The 22,118-nt window shown below is 47.5% G+C and overlaps 1 long non-coding RNA gene across 1 annotated transcript; it reads left to right on the top strand.

The window, feature by feature from the left end:
* The first annotated feature begins 753 nt into the window (after positions 1-753).
* On the top strand, positions 754-20,989 carry LOC146768091 (uncharacterized). The gene is made up of 2 exons (XR_014950244.1): positions 754-7,205; positions 8,747-20,989. It is a non-coding gene; the product is annotated as an uncharacterized LOC146768091 (long non-coding RNA).
* Positions 20,990-22,118: the final 1,129 nt, after the last annotated feature.

The raw sequence follows: 22,118 nt of genomic DNA, 5'->3' as shown, positions 1-22,118 counted from the left end.
GTGGGTCTGCTTTCTCTGTCCTGGCCCCAGCACCAAAAATCTCCCGGTGGTGTCACAGCACATGCTGGGGTCATGCCTTGTTGGCTTCTCCATGACTCCAGGATGCCTGGGACAGGGGAAACCATGCCATAGACAGGGGTGGTGGGAACTGGGACGCACCACTGAGGATTCCCAAAGTCCCTCCCAGTGCTGGGAAGGTGACTTAGCTCAGGAATTACCAATTTCTCAAATACCTGTGGCCTGAGTCACCGTCTAGGGGAGGAAATGTGTGTAAACAAGCTGCAAACTCCAGGAGGTGGTGGTCAGGGGGTTGGAATTTCGGGCCATAGCAGAACAATCCAAAGCATCAGGTATGGGGTGATAATCTCAGCACCTCGGGCTGTGCTGCAGCTGAGCCCAGTGCAGATTTAGGCTGAACTGCTGAAGAACACCCAGGCTGCTGGAGCCAAGCTGCCAGCTCTCATTTTGGGTGAAATCACAGCGCTCTCCTTGGATTTCTGCTGGGATGGGGGAATCAAAGCAGAGTTCATCCTATGGGAGCTGGAGAAACTGAGGCAGAGAGCATACAGGAGTTGGCAGCTTGTGTTTCTGATGTTTCTGAGTCCATTAATTACCCCCATTTCTCTTGGGATCAGAAAAAAACAGCCCCAAACTCATAAAATAAACAGCCCCAAATCCCAGAAAATAAACAGCCCCAAATCCCAGAAAATAAAATCCTCAAATCTCAGCTATCAGGGCTGGACTCTGATGTGGCTTTTCACATCAGACCCTTCTAATTCCCCCTCCAGCTTGAGGTGTGAAGGTAAATAAATTTCTCCCAGGGAAGCTGAAGAATCACCACAGTCAATTCCAGCCCATTTCAGGCCTGGTCACTTGCCCGGAGAATGGATGCCACCCTGTTTCTTTTGTGCCTCAGTTTCCTCTGCAAAATGAGACCAATCAAACCAACCCACAGGGGTGATGGTTAAACTGACAAAGGAGCTTTCTAATTAGTTATTAGGAAGAAATTCCTCAATATCAGGGTGATGAAGGGCTGGCACAGAGCAGCTGTGGCTGCCCCTGGATCCCTGGAAGTGTCCAAGGCCAGGTTGAACCAGGCTTGGAGAAACCTGGGATGGTGGAAGCTGCCCCTGCCCGTGGCAGGGGTTGGAATTAATGGTTTTTAAAGTTCCTTCCAACCCAAACTCCTCTGAGATATGTGCTGAGCATGATTCCAATGTTCTGAAATGTTCTCTGCCAAGTATGCAGCAAAAAGAGTGAAAAAGCAGTTTGGTGTTGGGAGGTGGGTGGAGGAGGATGGGGATGATGGAGAGCTGTGGAAGTCGATCATCGCTGGTGCCCATCGGCTGTGGGGTGAGCAGGGACAGCCCTGTGGCCTGGGCTGTGGCTGAGCTGTTTCCCCCTCATTAATATTGAGTTCTTTCCATCTCTGCAGGCCCTGAGCCAGCAGGATCCCCCATCCAGGTGCCCAGGTGGCTGATAAAGAGCCGAGGAGTGACGGACACGCTTGGAGCAGCGCTTATCTCTCTGCTGGCATTTCCCATTTTCTCCGGCGCAGCACTTCACGCACAGCACAGACATTGTCCCTGTTCCACGGGGGGTGGGAAAACACCCTCCCTCCCCAGGCTGGCTCTGCCTGTGCCTCTGCCCCATAAATCAAGTGGATTTGTGCAGCTCCTCGGTCAAGTATGGGCATTAGTGCGCCTGCAACAACGCGGAGTCATTCCAGTAATGTGCGCCCAGGAATGTGCTTTATCTGATTTCCCTCCTGGATTTTCTCTTCCCCAGCCCTGCAAACCAAGGCTCAGTCTCCCCTCCGGGCTCCCAGACCCAGACATCCCAAGGGAGCATCAGTAAGGAGCCGATGGGATTCACTGGGATCTTCCCAGAGAGAGTGGATCCAGGAACGTGCCCCGAAAGAGGGAACAGTCTCTGCCTTTTGGACACCAAAAAGTTCCCCAGCCTGGACAGGCCATCCCATCTTGTTCAGGGAAGGGACTGAGATGATGACTGTGGCAAGCACATTTCTCTCCCTCTCAAGATTTTTCATAGAGGTACAGAGAGAGAAATGAAAGAGAAAACAATTTCTATTTCTGCTCCTTGTTTTTCCCATGTGGAACGTGTTTGGAGAATTGTTTCCCTGGGGTGATTGCTTGGTTGGATTCTGGTGAGGATTGTTTGAGCCTGATGGCCAATCCAACCCACCTCGGGCTGGACTCTCAGAGTGGGTCACGAGTTGTGTGAGAGTAGTATGTAGTTTTAGTATCCTCCTTTGATATAGTATATTAATGTATTTTAGCATAGTTATAATAAAGAAATCATTCAGCCTTCTGAATTGACTCAGACATCGTCATTTCTTCCCATTGGGTTCACCTGCATTTACAATAGATGACAGCCCTTCCAAGGGGAAAATTCAACCCCTTCCCTTCGTGTTTCGAAACAAGGATGGAAAAATTACTCTGGGAGCTCAAACATAACCAGGTCACCTCACAAATAGATCCCCCTAGATTTTTGGGGATGGGGAGCTTTCCATGCTGGATTTCTTTTGAAAAAGCCTTTTTTCCTTGGTGGGAGCAGGAGGGGGCCGGCGGCCAGGGGAAACACGCCTGGAATGTGACAAGCCTGTTCTCCTGCTTGTTTGTGTAAACGAGTTGGGTCTATTCCCTTCCTCTTCAAGTGCACGCTTTTCAGCCTCCTTGCAAAGCAAATTTACTTTCAGAGCACATGGATGCCAGCACAGGGGTGAGGCGTGGTGGCTGGTGGCGATAATAATTACCAATATTAATTATTGAGAAGCATAAAGTGAAGGGTGAATATTAAAGTGATGGGTGGTGAAAGAGGGCTCCATCTGACAGCGACTACCACCTCCATGCTTGTGTCACTTCTCACCTGTCTCCTATTAGAGCAGCTGAGAATTTCCTCAGGAAGTGCTTTTCCATCAGGAAAAGCTCAGGTGCCTACAGCTGACCCGTTTTGGACATCCAGGCTGCAACCTCAGCTCCTGAGTCCCAGTTGCAGCCAAGGACTGCAGAGCAGAGCACAGAGAAACTGATAATTCACTATAAAATTCACTGTAAAGTTCACCTCAACATCCCTGGTGGGTGAGGGAATTGCTCAGGTCCAGAAGGACACTCAGGATTGCTGTCCCAGGAAGAGCATCTTTAATTTCTCCCACTGATGTAAAGCTTTGAGGTGTCCCTGTGAGGCAGACCAGGGGACAAAACTCACTGGTTTTGTCTTGAGAAATTTCCTGTTCCACCCCCTCCACTGCCACCTTCAGTAATAACTTAGAGCAGTGACTGGTAGCAGTATTTTAATAATGATTATCAATAATAATACTAATTGTAGAAATATGGTGGTGGTGATCTGGGCTCAGCTACAACATCCCTACAAATGCCACTGCCTGAGGAGATGCCAGGAAGTGCCTGGTGCACCACTCAAGTGATGTGCAAATCCTCCAAAACATCCCCTCTCACTCACCACCCCATTCACCAGGAGGGACAAGCAAATTTTGGGAGTTTTACCCACCAAAACAACCCCTGGGGCAGGGAATTGGGTTTTTCAGAGTGATGCTGGGTGTGGGAAGGATCTGTGAGCCACCCGTGCTCCTCCTCCCCTCCCGTATGTAACTGGACAGTTCAGATAAAACCCTTGGACATCCCCGGTGACTTCCCTGCTCCCAGGGCTGACAGCCAGCTTCATTTCTCCTCTTTCCCTGTCATTCCTGGCTGTCAAAGCAGCTTCTTGCTGCTGGGCAGGCTGGCAAACAGCCTTGACATCTCCTTATCGCGTCCTCCCGAGCAGCGTTTGAGCTGAAGCCGTGCAGGTGAGGACAGATATGTGAGAAAACTCCTCCAACCTCTCCAAACAGCGCGAGCAGGGGGAAACTGAGGCTGTCAGTGGCAGTTTGGAAGAGAAGCCTCATCCCTTGTGTCCAGACCCTATGGACCACCCGGGTGTATTTTCCAGGCTGAGTTAATCCTGACTTGCCCTGGGCCTGGGCTGAGCAGGGAGGTCACTCTCTCTCTCCTCCTCTCCCTTTGCATCCTGCAGATTTTCCTGGCTCCAGGCTCTGCTTGCAGCATCATCAGCCTCACTCCATGTGCACTGTCCGGCCTTTCCCACTCCTTGAACTGGTCTTTTGACAGGATCTGTGTGGAAGAGGTTTTAAAACGACTTCTGTTGAAGAGAGCAGTTTGAGAAGAGGATCCACGTTTACCCCTGACAGAATTTTCTGCCAAGGTCACTGACACAGAAACCAAGAAAGAAATAAGGATAAATAGGAGGAACCTGCAACTGCCTGTTCCAATGAGCCCTTTGTTTGTCTCTGCTGACCAATGAATAAAGTGAAAACTTAGGAGTTTTGTAAGCGTGTATAAAAAGCATGCATGCTAGAATAAAACCAGTTTGAATCCTTCTGAAGATGGAGTGTGCTGCTTTGAACTGTCTCCATCTCAGCTACGACAGATCTGGAAAATCCCTCTCCATAACCACCGTGCTGGTGGGATTTGTCAGCACCACAGTCCCTCTGTGTCCTGACTCTGCTGGGATGAACCCAGGATGGTCCCTGGGCACATCTGTGGTGGTCACCAGGGCTGCAAGGCCAGTGGGACAGTTTGTGTCCTCCTCTGCAAAGCCAGTTGGGACCACCCCCACCTTTCCCCCATCAAAAAGATGGCTTAGGGCTTCCTGAGGAAATTTGGGCACAAGCACACTGAGGGTTGGTTATTTGGGAATATCGCTGATTTTGTGAGGAAGGGTTAAATTCTGACATGTTCCTCTTCTGGTGCAAAATCCCAAAACCTTCCTGCAAGCTGATGTTGGAGTCTCATTTTGACTTGGGTTGAGGCTCATTTTGGTCCCCGTGGGAGTGCTGGGTGTGCTTGGCGTGGCCTGGCCAGTGAGATCCTAACATAAACTTCCTTTAGTTCAATTCCCAGGCTTGAATCCATTGGGCCTTGAGGAAAAACCATCCTGTGGGTTCCTCTTGTTTTGTATCCCCAGCTGTTTTCCTCCCAAGGTGTGGGAACCCAGCACATCCCTCTGGCTGCCCAGGCTGGCTCCAGACATTGGATCAGAGATGTTGGCACGAAGTCAAAAACACCTGTGGCTTTGATTTTAGCCTGTGGAAAAAAAATGCCAACTTTGTGTGAAGATTTACAGGTCACAAGAATTTGAGTTAATGTAATACAGGGTTAAAAAGTAGAATTTTGGAGTTTTTAGAATGAGGTTCAGGAGGCAAGATGGAGGAATTTGGATGTGTCTTGTCCTTCTTCTTGTCCTCCATCTTTCACTGTGATGGTGACACTTTTATTGGTTTAGAGACACACTGTCTAACATAAGTGATGGGTATTGGGAATTAATCGTAAATAAAGTACTCGTAGTTTTTAGTATAAAATGTAAACACTGCCCTGGAGGGCAGAGAGAATGCCACGATCTGACTGGCTGGACAGAGCTTGGCAGGTCAGACAAAGAATTTTATAGATAAGAGAAAATAAACAACCTTGAGGAGCAAAACTGATGCATCTGGACTTCTTTGGCTGGGGGGCTGGGAGGAAAAGACTTTTTACCATCTTGGGGTCATCTTGACCACAGAACCCTGAGACCAAGGCAACCTGTTCCACCAAATCTGAGCTGTTCCCATCTGAGCAACTCTCATGACCAACAGAGGCACCTTCTCAGGGCAGCTCATCCCATCAAATGTCCCTCCTGGAGATGCTCCCACCATGGGCAGCAGTGCTCCAACATGGTCCTCCGAGCCCTTGAACAGCCTGGGATTAGCTTGTTCTGGGCTGGGCCCTTTTCTCATGCAACATTTGGTTTCTCCACTGCAATTCCTCAGGTTTGAACAGACTCCTGTCCACTCCAGGCCTCTCCATCTCCCCAGCAATGCTGTGGAGCGTGTCAGGCGTCGAGTTCCGTGTTGGGACACGTCCCAGGTACTGAGCTCCAAATGCCACGTGAGGATTGGGAACATTTTTGTGGCAAGCTGCCATCTTCCCCCGGATTGTTTTCCTCTTGAGTGACAAAGCTGGCTCTGAAATGCCTCTGATGCTTCGCTCTGCTGTGGCTTCTCTCCGACCCTATCTAATTATGGCCCTCCCTGAAGCAAAATGGGGCAATTCCTGGCATTTCCAGCGTGCTTGTGTTCGTGTCACATGGAGCCAATCCAAGCAGATGGATAATCCCAAATGCTGGTGAGGCTTCACTCTGCCTCTTTGCAAGCTGCTGCCTCCTCAGGTGAAGATGGGGAAGAAAATCTGAAGGTGGAGCAGAGCTTTTCAACACGTCTTTGCTGAGGAGCTCAGGTCGTTGTGGAAAAAACATCTTTCAGATTGAATTCTTTGAGGTTTAAGTGCCTGGATCTCTGTTCTTTCCTCTGGGAGCTCAAACACCAGGGGCCTAAGAAGATATTTTATATGAACATCTCAATTTGGGGGTCTTAATTTCTCTGCTGGCTTTCATCCCTGTCATTAGGTGGGATGAATCTCACCACAGCTGCAATTAGAAGAGGTGGGACCACGCTCCCGTTCCTCACTAGAGCTTCTGTCCTCGTTTCCTTCTCACACAAACCCAGCCTGGCCACGTGGGCACCATGTGGGGTGGGAAATATCACACCAGCTCTGTGGTCTGGGGTTATTTCTCTTCATCTCCCACTCAGGATTTCAGCCTCACTCCTGCAGCTGTCACTCGACACAGTTATTTAGACTTTAAACCAATTGTTGATTTTTTTTTTTCCTCCTCTTTTATTTATCTTCCCCACCCCTTTTGGCCAATACACTTGGATGATTTTCTGGTGCAGATCTGCTGGATTAAGTCATGGATTCAGTGCCTCTTGAGTGCCAAGAAAGAAATGCTCTGCATTAAAATAAATAAAAAATGTGCCAGCAGATCTAGCCCTAAGTACTATTTAAGGGCTTCTGGAAAAGCTGCTTTGACACTGGCAGGGCCACCCAAGCTCCTGTTCCTGTGTCCCCTTCTCTGGTGCCTTGGGAAGATCCTGCACAAGGATGAGAATGGAATTTTATTCCCATCCATTCCAGGGCCCTGTGGGTTGTGTGGGGTCCTTCCAGCTTGAACAGGGTGAGAAATTATTGTAATAAAAGGATTTTTCCTGTTCCTCAGCAAGGTGGGATCCAGGCCACCAAGAAAAGGACAAAGAGCAGCTCTGTGTGAGGATCATTGGTGGATCAGCCCTTCACAAGGTCAGAGATCCAAGTTCAACCTTCTCCTTCCCTCTGCCTTGCCCTTATCTCAAAATCCTCAAGGAAGGGAGCGACTGGATGATGCAACGCATTAATTTCTCATTAGAGTGGATATGAACTGCTCTTGCAATATTTCTCCTTTGCTTTTAATCAGAAAGTTTGGGACAAAATAATATTTCCTGGCAAGTTTGGTGGGAAATGGGATGTGCCTATGTTTTATTAATTTATGAAATAAAGAACGCTTCAAAAATTGTCCAAAACACCAACTCACACTCAACTGCTCTGAATAGCATTTTTGGTGGCTGAAATCAGGTGATAATTTTATCCTGGTAGGCCCAAGTGGAACAAACTAGCAAAATAGTTCAAAAATATTGAAAAAGCTCTTTTCACTTCTAGATAGCTGCAAATAAATGTTTGGTTTAGTCCATGGCAGAAGTGATTCATTTGTGACCTCTGCTGGAGACTTCAGGGGGACAATTGAGGACAAAAAGTAAAATGGGGATGGGAACTTTTTCAAAAGAAATTTTAAAATGTGAGAGAAGAACGAGGGAAGTATCACCTGTGGAAAATTTGGTTGCCCTCTCTGATATATGGTCAAGCCAAGGGTGAGAAATTCAGGTTGCTCTGATCATTGCTGCTAAATTGCTTCATTTGAATTCAATTCTGCACTTGAAAAAATAGATGCTGGTTTTAGGGGCATTACCAAAGCTGAGTTTAGTGACCTCTCCCAAGACAAGTCCAAATGAGAGCAGCCAGAGGGTCCCAAAGAGGAAGAAAAAACAAAAATCCATGGCTGTGCTCAGAAACATGATTTGATCACTCTGAGCTCCAGTTTCCCACTCACTAAAAATGCCAGGAGCAGTTTCAAAGCTCCTCAGCTATTCTGAACTGCAAAATAAATACCACTGGTTTAGAGACAACCTCAGTAGGGTTTTCTCCCTACTAATTCTTTTCAGCATTTTTTCCAGATTTTTTTTTCCCTTGGGAATGTGGTTTGAGCATTACCAACCTGTGTGATTCCTGGGGTTCCTGATGTTTCTCCTTCTGCTGTTCCAACTTCTGGGCTCTTGAAATTTCAGAGAAGTCATGACTTTCCTCTTGAGGAACCAGCAGCTTTTAGCTCATGGAGAAGCACAACAGATCTTGGAAAAGTTACAGATTCAGAATTCAGAAAGAAAAGGGGCTGTGCCCAAAGTTATGGTGGCTAAAATGATTACACGTGTTTGGAATCCCCCCTGATCCCAACCTTCTCATCCCTCTTGGACCTCCACTGCTCCACAGCTGATGGATATTTGAGTTTCCAGCCCCATGCTGCTGAGATAGTCAAAGCAACACAAGCTGATAATTAATAAAAAATTATCACACCGCCAGGAAGAGGGAAAAAATAGGGGGGAAAAAACGGTGTGACTGAATCTCCCAGCTCGCTCCTGGCATGTTTTCCCTTTGGCAATTCATCCTGGGGCTCGGGGAGAGGCCCTCAGAGAGCTGCTGAGTGCCCTTCATGGTCAGGACTCTAATTAGCCACTTGTCTCTCCCTGCAGGCATCTGGATGTGCTTCCCCAGAGCCGTGCATCCCTCGGGAGGGCACGGAGGGGAGGCTGGCGGAGCCGGCCTGTCTCAGCCTCCTCCTTTCCCTCCCTCCCTCTGTTTTGCTTCCTGACGAGCTGCTGACTGCGTGATGTGAATTGATTTGATTGAATTAATCCCTTTAAGAAATATAGATCTGGTGTTGGTACATTTCCCCTCCGTCTCCCTGGACAGATTGTTGGCTCCGCGCTCCGGCGGGATTGGGAGCTCCGGCTGCCTCCCGTTTTCCCCCAGCCAGGAATTTAGGATATAACCCAGCTTTTCCCAGTGTTGTTCCCGTGGGGACAGCGCTGATTTCCTGGCTTTGCACGCCAGCTGTGTATCAGCATCCTGGGTGTGCTGCAAGCCTCCATCCCAACCCGCCAGGAGAGGATGGATGAGCCAACGTGGACATTCCCGTGGGAGCAGGAAGGGGCTCACAGTTGGTCTGAGAGTCAGAAAGAGTCATTTGAAGTGGAGAAGCTGATAAGAATCCCTTGAAAGGACTATTGGGGTGCAAATGGAAGAGGAGATAAACGAGGGGCCTGCAGTTAGATTTTGGTGGAAAACAATCGTGGAGACTGCCTTGCACCAATGAACTTTATGTTGATTTATTGTGGCCAATGAAAAGGTATAAACTTTGTGAGAGGGTATGAAAGGCACCATGCTGCTAAAATAAAAGAGAAATCTTCCTAAACACAGGGTGTTCTCTTTGTTATGACCATCTCACCAGCGTGGGTCCTTGATCACTCCTCTGAATTTTCCAGGCAGGACACAGGTCAAGCACGAGGGATCTGGGTGCTCTTACTCACAAAGCAAATTATTACCCATGTTGAGCAACTGGCACCTGCCCAAGAGGGGAAAGAATTATTAGAGAACCTTTCTGCAGAGATTCTGCCCTGTCTAGTGCTGGGAGCTTATCAGGGCTGGATGATGTTGAGGAAGGATGTTTGTCCAGTCAGACACTTTCTGTTGAAGAGATTTCTCCTCCACCAACCAGAAAAGCCCCCACTCATGTGGAGAGCTTCCTCCTTGGCCCTGGAAAATGTACTTGAGGCCGTGTACCTGAGCCCAGCCCTGAAAGCAACCACTGTGCTAAAGTGTTTGCTTGGCCTCAGAAATGTGAAGAGAGGGAATTTCTCTTTAGGAAGCTCAAAGATGTTGGTTTTGAGTTCATTCTGTGCCTGATCCAAAGCTTCTTGAAGTCAATGCAGAGTTATTGCTCACTGGATCGGGCTCTGAGCCCACAAACTCATACCTGAGCAGCAAAACAATACATAGAAAATATCTCCAAATGAAGGAAGAACTTGTCTCCAAAATCCCCCATGAAATGCCAGGCACTGGAGGTCCTCTCCCTGCTGAGCACCAGAGGGGTCACCCTTCTGAATCTCCATCTGCATCAATGTCCAGTTTGCTTCTGAACCCTGCTGGAATCTTGTTCTCTGTTCCCTGGGGCAACCACACACCTCAGATTAAAAAAAAAAAGCTCCTTTATTATCTTTTCCACAGGTACACAGGTGGTTTACCCGTTCTTATAAAGCTTTGGAAGGTTTTGTTTGAAGTAATTAAAGCTCTTCTCCAGCTCTGTAGGGCATGAAGCCGGTGCAGTGAGGGCTGGTGCCTGGCCAGGATGAGGGAGGTCCTGGCACAGAGGGTGGCTGAGAGCAGAGGGATGGAGCTTGTCCTGCCTCCTGGGCTCTGTCCAGCTCTGATGGAATTTGGTCTGACACTTCCCTCTACGAGTTGGTCTTCGAACTTTGCTTTCAGTATTTGGGATGAAATTTTCCAGGCCCACATCTGCCTGTTTGCTGCTGCTGAGAGGGGAGACCTCAGTGGTTTGCTCCTCTCAGCGACAGCTGCTGGATTTGGTGGTGCGAACTCACACATTTTTGGGGCAAGATCTCCTAGTTTTGGAGTTAACCGAGGATTTTGTCCTCCTCCAGAGAGCAAAAACTCCTGTTTGCACATGGCCAGGAAAAGTTAGTTTAAAAGGCGAAGGTAAATCCTGCCACATCCCATCCTCATGGCTAACCCTCCAAGCCCAGAGCCATGGCCACGGCCAGTCCTGGGACGGTGCTGGTCAGAGTTTGAAGCTCTCCATTTCAGTGACTCTCCATTTCAGTAGTTATCATCCATGGCTCCAGGAAGCCCCTGAGGCTAGCAAGGCTTGACAAACCCCATGGAGATATAAATCTTCATGAAAAGGGAACCCAGACCCTGAAAAATATCACAGAACAGCTTTGGTTGGAAGAGACTTTAAAGTCATTGCAACCCTGCCATGGGACACCTTCCTCTAGACCAGAGTGCTCCAAGCCTGGCCTTGGACACTTCCAGGGAAGTGGAATGATGAGGATGGGATTTCTCAAGCTCAGAATATCAGCTGCTATAGAAAATGTCCTTCAGTTGTGCTGGTTTTAGACTGAAAGTGTTTTTTGGCTGAACAGATCCAACTGTTTGTCTGCACGTATCCCAGCACACGCTGGGATATTCCATCCCCCTATGGAAAACCATCCAGGACCACACTGCTGCTGCTTTTCCAAGCCCTTGTGCTCCTTCCTTCCCTCTTGGAGGCTGGCTGGGATGTAGCAGCCATTCCCTGGGCGTGCTGCTCCAGGGGCTGCTCATCTCCTTCCACGGTATCCAACCCCACATTCCTGCAGGGCAGCCTGACACCTTGGGCTCTCACAGGCCAGCAGTGGAAAAGCAAATTTTCCCTTCTAGGCGTGTTTGAAAGAAGGCACCAGAGAAGAATTTCCAGTGGAAAAATACCAAACTCTTGTACTTGACTGAGAAACAAAATAGATTGCAACAATGCTTTCCTCTGGGAGGAATTTTCCTACCTGGGGGCGCTGAGGGGGGAAAAAGGACTTGAACAGACAGGTATGAGGTTAAAAAAATGGTCAGGTCCTTTTTATTTTGCACAGGAAAAAGGGGAGGTTGGTGGCAGAGCATCTCTCCTGTAGCTGCTGTGCACCAGGGGTTGTTTCCTTGGATGCCTCGTGGTGTTTTCCTGGTGGAGCTGGAAGGATGAGTCCCATCAGGAGAGAAAGGCCTGGAATACATTGTGTTCCACCATGGTGTACACTTCACACCCATATACACGTATTTATTGTGTATTTATGGACACTCAGGGCCATGAAAGTGCTCCAAGAGCTGGAGCATCTCTCCTGTGAGGAAAAGCTGGGAGAGCTGGGAATGTTCCCCTGGAGAGGAGAAGCTCCAGGGACAGCTCAGAGCCCTTCCAGGTCCTAAAAGGGCTCCAGGAGAGTTGGAGAGGGACTGGGGACAAGGGATGGAGGGACAGGACACAGGGAATGGCTCCCACTGCCAGAGGGCAGCGATGGATGGGAGACTGGGAAGGAATTATTGGCTGGGAGGGTGGGGAGGGGCTGGGATTGGATTCTCAGAGAAGCTGTGGCTGCTCCTGGATCCCTGGAAGTGCCCAAGGCCAGGTTGGACAGGGCTTGGAGCAACCTGGGATAGTGGAAGGTGTCCCTGGATGAATTTTGATGTCCCTTCCAACCCAAACCATCCTGGGTTTTTCTCACTTCATGAATTTGCTGCATATCATTATTTGATGTATATTTAATTTCATAGAATCATGGGAGAATTGAGGCTGGCAGGGATCTCTGGAGAGCACTCTGCTCAAGCAGGGTAACCTAGAACAGGCTGCCCAGGACCATTTTCCATTGGATTTTGCCTTTCTCCAAGAATGGAGGCTCCACTGCCTCCCTGGGCAGCCCTGTTGGACCACCCTCACAGTGAAAAATCTGCTTTTTACATTTAAATGGGATTTCTTCATTATCTCTCTCAATTTATATTAATTATTTCATTTTGAAGGCTCACCAGGGTCTTTGAAATGCATGTCCATGAGCCTTCCAGCCCAAGGCCCAAATTCAGACTCCAGCTCTCTGGGGGTGACGTGCAGACCTGACCCTGCCCTGGGGATGGTCCCACCTCACCCCCCCTGTCTCGTGGTGAGCAGGGAATAACCTGAGCCCCCTTTCCAACACCTCTCACCCCACCTCCCACTGGCCAAAAGCCCCACCAGGCATCGTTGTGCCCAAAGCACGTGCTGGAACACGGCCTGAAATCCTGCTCAGGAGGGGATGGGGGCTCCTCTGGTGGCTTCCTGTGAGCAGCAGGACCCAGCCCTGGGGCTGACAATGGGCTGCTTGTTGGGCTGAGGTGCTCAGCAGGACCCCGAGGTAAAGGGGAGACTCCCTTGTACTGCTTCTTGCTTAATAACAGGCTTGGGGATATTAATTACCTTAATTAGGGCTGGCCAAACCTGTTTGGCTTGGAGCTGGGAGTCGGTGGGACCAGCTCTCTCAGCTTTTTTCTGCTCTCAGGTCTCGTGATGTTCCCCAAAGAGTGAGACCTGTCCTATTTCAAAGGTAATTAAAAGGCTTTTGAGAGGCTCCAAAGATCCTGAAGCTTTCCGAGCCCCGAGCCCTCCTTTCGTGTGGGGCTGTGCTGCATAAACAGCAAGAAAAGTGGCTTTTCCTCCCCAAAACAGAACCCAGATCTTTTCAGTAATTCAGGGAAGCACTGGGCAGCTTCCCAACCATAAGCATAAGACAGCACCAATGCAAAAAATAATCATTTTTAGGATCATAAATTATCTATGGGGATGTGGAGGGTAGGTTTGCAGATGAAGAACCCGGGCCTGCTGTGAGGCTGGAGGTGGCTCAGTCATAAATTTCTTCTCTGGTTATGGCTGCTGGGATCCTTTGTGCCTCACTGTGCTTGTGATCAATGCAAAGTGAGACTTAACCTAAAGAAAAATGTACCACTTCCCTCCTGTGACTCTTTTTCTTTTTTCTTTTTATATTTTTTTCTTTTTCTCTTTTTTCTTTTTCTTTTTCTTTTTCTTTTTCTTTTTCTTTTTCTTTTTCTTTTTCTTTTTCTTTTTCTTTTTCTTTTTCTTTTTCTTTTTCTTTTTCTTTTTCTTTTTCTTTTTCTTTCTTTTTCTTTTTTTTCCTTTTTTTTTTTTAGTTTTATTTTCAATTTTTGTTCCTTCTCTTTCCTCACCATGGCTTCTGTCCTTCATGGTTTTAAAACCCCTGCAGATTGATTTCTTGTCCATCCCTCTGGGAGAATGAAAGAAAAGCTGTGTACAAGTAATTTTTAAGACGAAAGCCCATGGTGGTTATGAACCAGAAAGAGAGATTTTCACTTGAAATGCTGTGAGCTCAGGCACTGAGGGCCTTGCTGTGTAATATTTAGGGTTGAGCTGACACCTTGTAGGATCTCTGAGGACCATCCCAGCTGGAGATGCTCAGACATCAGTTTTGCCTCCTCCATGGATGACCCTGACCCAGTGCCCAGCTGCTCCCTGTCCCTCTCCTTTCTCCTTGGCCTGGATCCCAGCCCCAGACATGGTCCCAGAATTCCCAACATCCCCAAGGACGTTGGATCCCCCACCCTGCAGTGGGATTTGGGGGTCTCCCTCCTGCTGGACCTCACTCCAGCTCCTCTGCCACGTTTTGTCCTCAACACTGAAATAAAGACTCTCCTACACACACTCAATTTTTCTCGACCCACCTCTTATCTCCAACAAACTTCCCAAGCATCTGACTTGGGAGGAGGATTCCCAGATCCCAAAAAAACCAGTGCAGCTTCCTCCCCCTGTCCTGGTGCTTTAGCAGGATCTCCAGGAAATGTGCCCTGCCTTTCGCCTTACCTTAGGAGCAAAAAATTGTTGCTTAAGCAGGTTTCAGGCATCCCAGCCTGTGACCTTTCTGTAACTGTTTGAATGAATGTATTGACTTGTTCTGTGAATTATAAAATCATTTAACTCTTTACTGACTCCCCAGTGCTTGGTGAGAAGGGCTGGGATCCAGGGAATATCTGATGTGCCAAAATCTCTTTGAGCTTATGGGAATGGGGAGCTTAATCCTTATTTCAGACCTAGTTCAAAATGCCCTTTCCAGGGGCAAACCCTACCTTTCCTTTTAGAAAATGCTTCCCTGATTTTCAGTCTATGAGAAATAAATGTGCTGTGCCTTTAATCTTAACCCTACCAAGATTTTCTTCTTTAAAAAAACACACACAACCCAAACTGACTGCACTCCAGCAAACACCTGTATTGCCACTGAAAGGCCTTTTGCTAATATATTTTTCCCCCCTGTTCTTCTTGATCACACCTGTCTAGCTTTGGGCAAAATAAAATATTCACATAGCTGCCAGAAGTAAAGTTCTTTCGTGGCTTGAGCTACTGTGTGTAAAGATCTCCAAAGAAATGTCAGATCACTTTATTGAATCCTACTGAAAACTTGTTTGACAGTAACATGCAGAAAGGATCAGGACCTCTCCGTAATTGCCAGTGGGTTGAAAAGAGCGTTTGTTTTGAAGGCTTAAAAAATGTGGGGCTTTTTCCTTCATTTTTTTCTTTCTTTTTCCCCTTTTTTTAAATTTATTTTTTTCTTTTTTTTTTGTCTTTTTTTTTTCTTTTATTTTCTTTCTTTTTTTTTTTTCTATTTTTAAAAATTTAATTTGTGATGAAATTCAATTGCATTAAAAACACGCTGCTGGTGCATTTGCATAGCTGCATGAACACACACTGCCTGCACACGAACACACGGGGAGGGCTGGTTCTGCAGCTGGATTGCAGCCACTTCCATTGCTGCCAGAGCCCAGCCACGGGCTCAGCAGATTAAAATATGCAATTTTTCAGGTGCTCTGAGCTTCACACCGGGGTGAAAAGCACTTTTATGCAAAGGACTTCTGCCCTCGTGAAGCCCTGAGTGTGAGCAGGTCAGAGCTGCCTCAGAGAGGTGAATTCCACCCTCTGCACACTCTGTCTCACAGCCCTGTCCTCCCCTGAGTGGGAACAAACAGCTATTGTAGTGGAGGAAATAATTAGGAGCAGGTGAAAGCCTATTTTTATTGACCCTCTGACCAAACTGATATTTAATTTACAATAGGAGTCGTTGCCTCTCCAGGTCCTCGTTGTTTTCTCCCAGATGTTAATTATGGTTTGTCAGTCCTGTGTCTGCTGTGTGAAATCTGTGTTCCTCTGAGCAAGACACTGTGCTGAGCTCTGCCTTGGGTTTCTTCTTTAATTAATCTTTGATTTTGAAAGGAATAACCTGGGATTGCTGATGTGATTAAGCTCTGGAACCCCCAGTTCTATCTGAGCTTCCCATGCAGCTTTAATCTGAGCTAGCCTGTGCCTGCAGGCTACCAGACCTCAAACTCTGGGAGTTTTTATGGGAGTGCTCCAACCCCAACTCTGGGTTCCTTTTTCCCAAATACTGCTCCTGTTAACCCCTGATGAAGCTGCATCCTCAGCGATGAACTCTTACTTTGAGTTTTCTGTTCCGTAGGCTTCCCCAGGTCCTCAGGGGATGCCACACCTGGGGTTTTTCAGATTTAAACCTGGCCCCTGACTTTCTGCTGTCCCAACTCTTCTGTGGTCATTCCCGTGTTAAATGCACCCTGGATATGACAGGATTTTGGGACACCTGAAGCCACCAGTGGCACCAACTCAGAGAAATCTCATCCCCCTGGCTTGGACTGAAGTGCAGCAGGTTCAGCGAGGATGGTGCTCACCTCACCCCCCTTCAGATGGCCACAGGGCTGGTTTGGCACTCTGGGATGGCCACCTGCCCTTTGCTGCCCAGAACAACAAACAGGAAGGCTTTGAGGAAAGGTTCAGCCTGAAGAGACGTGAGAAAAGATGCTACCTTCTCTGGATGTTCAAAGTTAAGAGGGTTGGACCATTCCCAAGGTCTTTGTCTCCATGTGGGCTTGGTTTTGGCAGTGAACACAGCAGCTGGGCTTGATTTGTGTTCTTAGAATCATGGAATACCCTGGTTTGAAGGGACAACAAGGAACCAACCCTTGGTGAGACGAAGTGACGAGTGGCTGAATGTGGTGTGCATATCAGAGTAATACAACATTGTCAGCTGGACCTTTGGGATTCAAATTCACAGAATTCCCAGAATGACCAGATGGGAAGAGACCTCCAAGCTCATCAAGTCCAACCCAGCCCCAACACCTCAACTCAGCCCTGGCACCCAGTGCCACATCCAGGCTTTGTTAAACACACCCAGGGATGGGGACTCCACCTCCTCCCCGGGCAGCCATTCCAGAACTTTATCACCTTTCTGTGAAAAACTTTTTCCTGATATCCAACCTGAGTTTCCCTTGGTGCAGCTCGAGGCTGTGTGCTCTGGTTCTGTCAGTGCCTGGAGAAAGAGCCCAGCCCCAGCTGAGCACAGCCACCTTTCAGGAGCTGTGGGGAGTGCTGAGGTCAGCCCTGAGTCTCCTTTTCTCCAGGCTGAGCACCCCCAGCTCCCTCAGGGGTTCCTCACAGGGTTTGTGTTCCCTCCAGCCTCGTTGTCCCCTCTGGATGCATCCCAAGGTCCTTCCCAAGCTGAGGAGCCAGAGCTGGGCACAGCCCTCGAGGTGGGACCTCAGCAGTGACTGGCACAGGGGCAGAATGGCCTCCCTGCTCCTGCTGGCCACACAGTTCCTGATAATGAAATCAATAAAACTTCCTGAGCAGCAAAACAGAGCAGCCCAAGGCAAAGGGGCTTGGCCAAGGTCACAGAAGGAGCCAGACCCATGACAGGATGGAAATGAAGGAGAAGAGTTGGTGAGGGCAACATTTCCAGCCTGGAGACATCACCAGCACAATGTGTGGTTGGTGGTGGGGCTAATATTTACTCTCCAGCTCCTCTAGACATCCCATTTCCCAGCTGAGGGAAGGACCCTGGCTTCCTTGGCTTTATCAACAGGAGCCCTGCAATTAGCCAACAAAGCAAAGTCCTCTTATAAAACCAACCTGGGATCACCCAGAGATTCACCCTAGGAGAGACCTCAGGCAGTGATGGTGATTTTGAACATGTCCTGTGTTCCAAAAACTCAAGGAGTCACCATTCCGTTGCAGGGATGGATTGGGAAGGCCAATGTGCCCCTCACCCCCTACCCTGTGCTGGTGGCAAAAGGCTGGTTTGCCACTGGAATCCCTCATCCATTTAATTATTGCTTTTCACTACTCCAGCTGAGGAAGAGGAGGTGAAGGGTAGCTCAGCAAGCTTCTCCTGGTGATGGGGAGCCTGGAGTTTGCAATTTCCCATAGGAAAAAAGATTTTCCTGTGGATTTGGGACCACTGGATGAGAGGAAGCTGGGTGAATTAGAAGCAGGTCCTCCAGCATGGCTGACCTGAGTGACAAGAAGAATTCCAGATCAGGTCTGCCCACATAGAGCTTCCCTAAAACTACCCAGCTTAGCAGCCTTGGCAAGGCTGTGAAAGCTTTTCAGTGCCAGTCTTGCAAGAGAGACTTAAAAAGACTTTATTCAGGACATCCAGAGTCATTGGAGGAGCTGGGAGTGCGTGATAGCATCCCAAATTTGCTGGTTTGGGTGGTACCTCCCTTGTTTAGTGGGAAGAGCTCTCTGCAGAGCCCTCCTCGTGCACAGTGCTGGATCCCATCCACAGAGACACCTGCATGAACACGGAGTTCTGCCCGAGCTTCCCGGGAGTGCAGCCCCAGGGCGGTGCCGGAGCGCTCAGGATCCCACGCTCCGCTGGGACCTGCCACCACCTCCTGCTCCACAGAACCTCCTGCAGAGCCTCTGCTGTCCAGTCACACTCTGGGGAACCCTCTCCTGGGCTTTTGCTTCCCCCTCTATCCATGCATAAATATCCCTGTACATGAATGCTGAATCTTTGCTTCTTTTTTGCCAAATGCTCAAGATGGAATTTCATGTTGGGACTGGGATGTTTATCAGTTCTCATCTCTGTCACAGTCCCACAAACCCTGAGTTCTGCAGCCCCTCACTCTGACAAACTAAACATGGAGCCCATCTCTCTCTGCAAGGCCTTTTAAGGATCAACTATCCAATTAAGAAATGACACCTGAATTATTTTTACTTTTAACACAATAACCAACCACCCGTGCCTGCAATGGGGACTTTTTTATCCAATTACACAAAACCACCCAAACCCATGGAGAAGGAGAAGGAGAAGGAGAAGGAGAAGGAGAAGGAGAAGGAGAAGAAGAAGAAGAAGAAGAAGAAGAAGAAAGAAGGAAAAGAAGAAGAAGAAGAAGAAGAAGAAGAAGAAGAAGAAGAAGAAGAAGAAGAAGAAGAAGAAGAAGGAGAAGAAGAAGGAGCAGGCTCCGCCCCAAAACCTCCATCTTGCTTTACATCTATTCCTGTATTCGAAACCCTCAAACTCTGAGTTTCCCAGCCTGTGATATCACACACTTCTATTCAAGCTCCACACCCACAATCCCAGTTCTCTCATTCCATTTTGGAAGCTTCTCCACAGCCTCAGGTCAGTGCAGTGTTCTCCTGGGGGTCAGTGCCTAGCAGCACAGAAAGTCTGAAATTCTCAGCAGCCAGGGTTCCAACAAATGAATCCACATGGATAGATGGACTCTGCATCCCATGTTAGAGACTCACAGCCCACCACATCTTCAGGTCCAGGTTCTGCAAGGATAAATCAGGAAAGTGAGTGGTATTTGCTTTTGTGCTACACTCGGGTAAAACTCATGCCCAGATCTCTCCCTGGAACCTGGATCACCATTCCCTTGGGGAGGAACAGACCTCTCCAGGGACAAGGCTGATCTGGGGTGGTCCAAATTGCTCGTTGGGATGAAGTTTCCTCAGAAACTCCACCCTGCAGACCAAGCCTGGTGCAAAACCCATCTGACCATGTGCATCCACAGAGTTATCTCTTCTTTAAGAAACCCAGGGGAGGTCCAGGCTGCATCCACAGGATTCTCTGGAAAGGTGGAGAAAAAAATCAATCAGGATTTAAAATTTTCCAGTCTGGTCTGACACTGGGGATCCAAACACTGGTGGAATTTCAAACCAGCACCTCCAGCAGGTCCCTGAACAGAGGTGTGACCCGCACCAGGTGCTTTTGTCTCCCTAACACTTCCCACGCAGCCCTTCATCTTTCCCATGTTAGTTCCCATGGATAAATAATTCCTGTCTCACTCTTGGGATTGAGAACTGTTTTGGTGATGGGGTGAGGACTTATACTGCACAGCATCAGCTCCCAGTGCCACGGGGGCTTCATCCCATGACAGCAAACTCTGAGGCTTTGCAGCTTCAGCACTCGCTAATCACTGCTAAATAAGCAAAGGGGCAGGAAGGCCACTGAACTCATAACAGGCGTGTTTAAATCAAGGAAAGAAAAATCAGAGGCCAAAAATTAAGGTGCTTTGATCCTTGATTTTATGTCAACAGAGACGAAAGAAGAACACTAAGTCTTTTTACTTTTTAACAGCTGCTGCTTGAAACAAAATAATTGGATAATTAAAAGGCCTTGCCTTATGTCAATTTTATTTAGGTGCCTTGATCCACTGATGGAATGTGTCATTGATAGAAGGTTTAAGAGCTCATTAGAAAAATCCTGGAGATAAACCCAGGGCTCAGCCCCTTCAAAGGGCTGTCAGCTGTGAGGGGAGCAGGGATGCTGGCCCGGAGTGTCCCAGTGGAATGGTGCCACAAGGGAGAGGCTGGAGGAAAACAGGTTGTGCCTTGAGCACAGCCAGGCTGCAGGTGCTGAGGAGCACCCCGAGCCCTCCCTCGGGGCTGGTTTGGGTCTGAAGGCACAGATTTGGTTGCTGTGAGGGTGTGCCATTTCTCCTTGGCAAGGTGGACAGGGTTTTGGCGTGGTGAGACCTTGAAGGTCCATCCCAACTCAGTGGTGTTTGCAATCCCTTGCCAAGCGTGGTGTATCCCTAAGGAAAGCTGCGTTCCCACCCTGCTGCTCACCAGACATCAGCTGCTTTGTCTGGAATGAACACCTTGCCCCTGGCTCAGCAAGTCCCAAAATTTATCACAAGGCTTGGCTGCCAACTGTAAAACACTCAAACCCCTGATGTCTCTTTTGAAAACAATGTTTAATACTCGCATTTAATGTCATGTGAGGGGTTTGAGCTCTCTTAGTGTAAAAACTCTTCCTGGTGTAAATACATCCCTTTAGACCCAAGGCTGAGGATAATGTACAGCTCCCGGGTGGGAAAATGATTAAAACATTTGGTGACAAAGAACAATTTATTCTGAAGTATTTCTTCCCACTATGGATTTTGGGTGAATGTTTCCAAAGGGTTCTGAGCAGGAACAGATGGTCCATGGGAGCATCCCTGACTCTGTGACTTGTGTGAGACTTTAGAAATAAACTTCCAGGTGCTGATGGGTGGATGCTTTTGGAAAATGAACCTTTTATCTTAAATCAATTAAGATAAATTGATGCCAGTTGTTGGCATCAATTTGCCAACATTGGTTCTACAGTTATAAGTCCTTGGCAATTCCATTTCCCTGTTTGTCCCTTTTGGTGACCACAGCAAAGTGCAGCCCACAGGCAGAGAGGATGAGGTGGTTTTACCCGAGTTACCTGTGCTGGGTGGGGCTGGGCCCATGGCTGTCAAAAGGGAAACAGCTGTAGAGGAGCCATGGGGGTACACAAACGAAATATAAATATAAATATAAATATAAATATAAATATAAATATAAATATAAATATAAATATAAATATAAATATAAATATAAATATAAATATAAATATAAATATAAATATAAATATAAATATAAATATAAATATAAATATAAATATAAATATAAATAGCTTTGTGGTATATGTGTGTCTAAGGTCTGTGTATATAGATGTCTTTAAATAGAAGAGCAAAGAAATATGTATAAAAATAAAAATATATATCAAAAATATATTTTATATACATTTATAAAAAAGACATATATATATGCATATAAAAATACATATACATATATGTGTATCAGAATGAAACATAAATATACATATATTTCACATATAATATAATTAATATAATATAATATAATATAATATAATATAATATAATATAATATAATATAGTAATAGATATCATATAAAAGTTTCTCATCTAAATCTCCCCTTTTTCCATTTAAAACAATTTTTCCCTGGAGCCTTCTCTTCTCCAGGCTCAGCAATCCCAACACTCTCAGCCTTTCCTCATAGGAGAGGTTCAGTGGAATGAGCTCTTGTGAACACACAAATGGAGAGGAGGAGTCAAAAATATGGGAGGAATGCAAAGAAAGCCTTCCCTTGACAAAAAGGATGAGAGGATTTTTGGGAATTGTGGTCTTCACAGGTGGAATCCTTTCTCCAGGCCATTGGTGATGAATTCCCATCTGATGGCATCTGTGTGGAAGCCAAATTGGGCTGGGAGTGACTCGTGGTGATTCTTCCACGGCTCTCAGAGGACAGAGCTCCTCCTCATCCTCTGCCTCAGTTCAGGGAAGGAGTTTAAATAGCCAGAGAAGCGTTGGAATTGCTCTCCCAGACTTCTTGTGTGAATAAAAGCCAGAGAAGGAAAAATCCT

Source organism: Lonchura striata, chromosome 2 (genome assembly GCF_050655825.1).
Source record: "Lonchura striata isolate lonStrDom1 chromosome 2, ASM5065582v1, whole genome shotgun sequence".
Taxonomy (NCBI): domain Eukaryota; kingdom Metazoa; phylum Chordata; class Aves; order Passeriformes; family Estrildidae; genus Lonchura; species Lonchura striata.
This window is presented reverse-complemented; position numbering and strand designations above follow the sequence as displayed.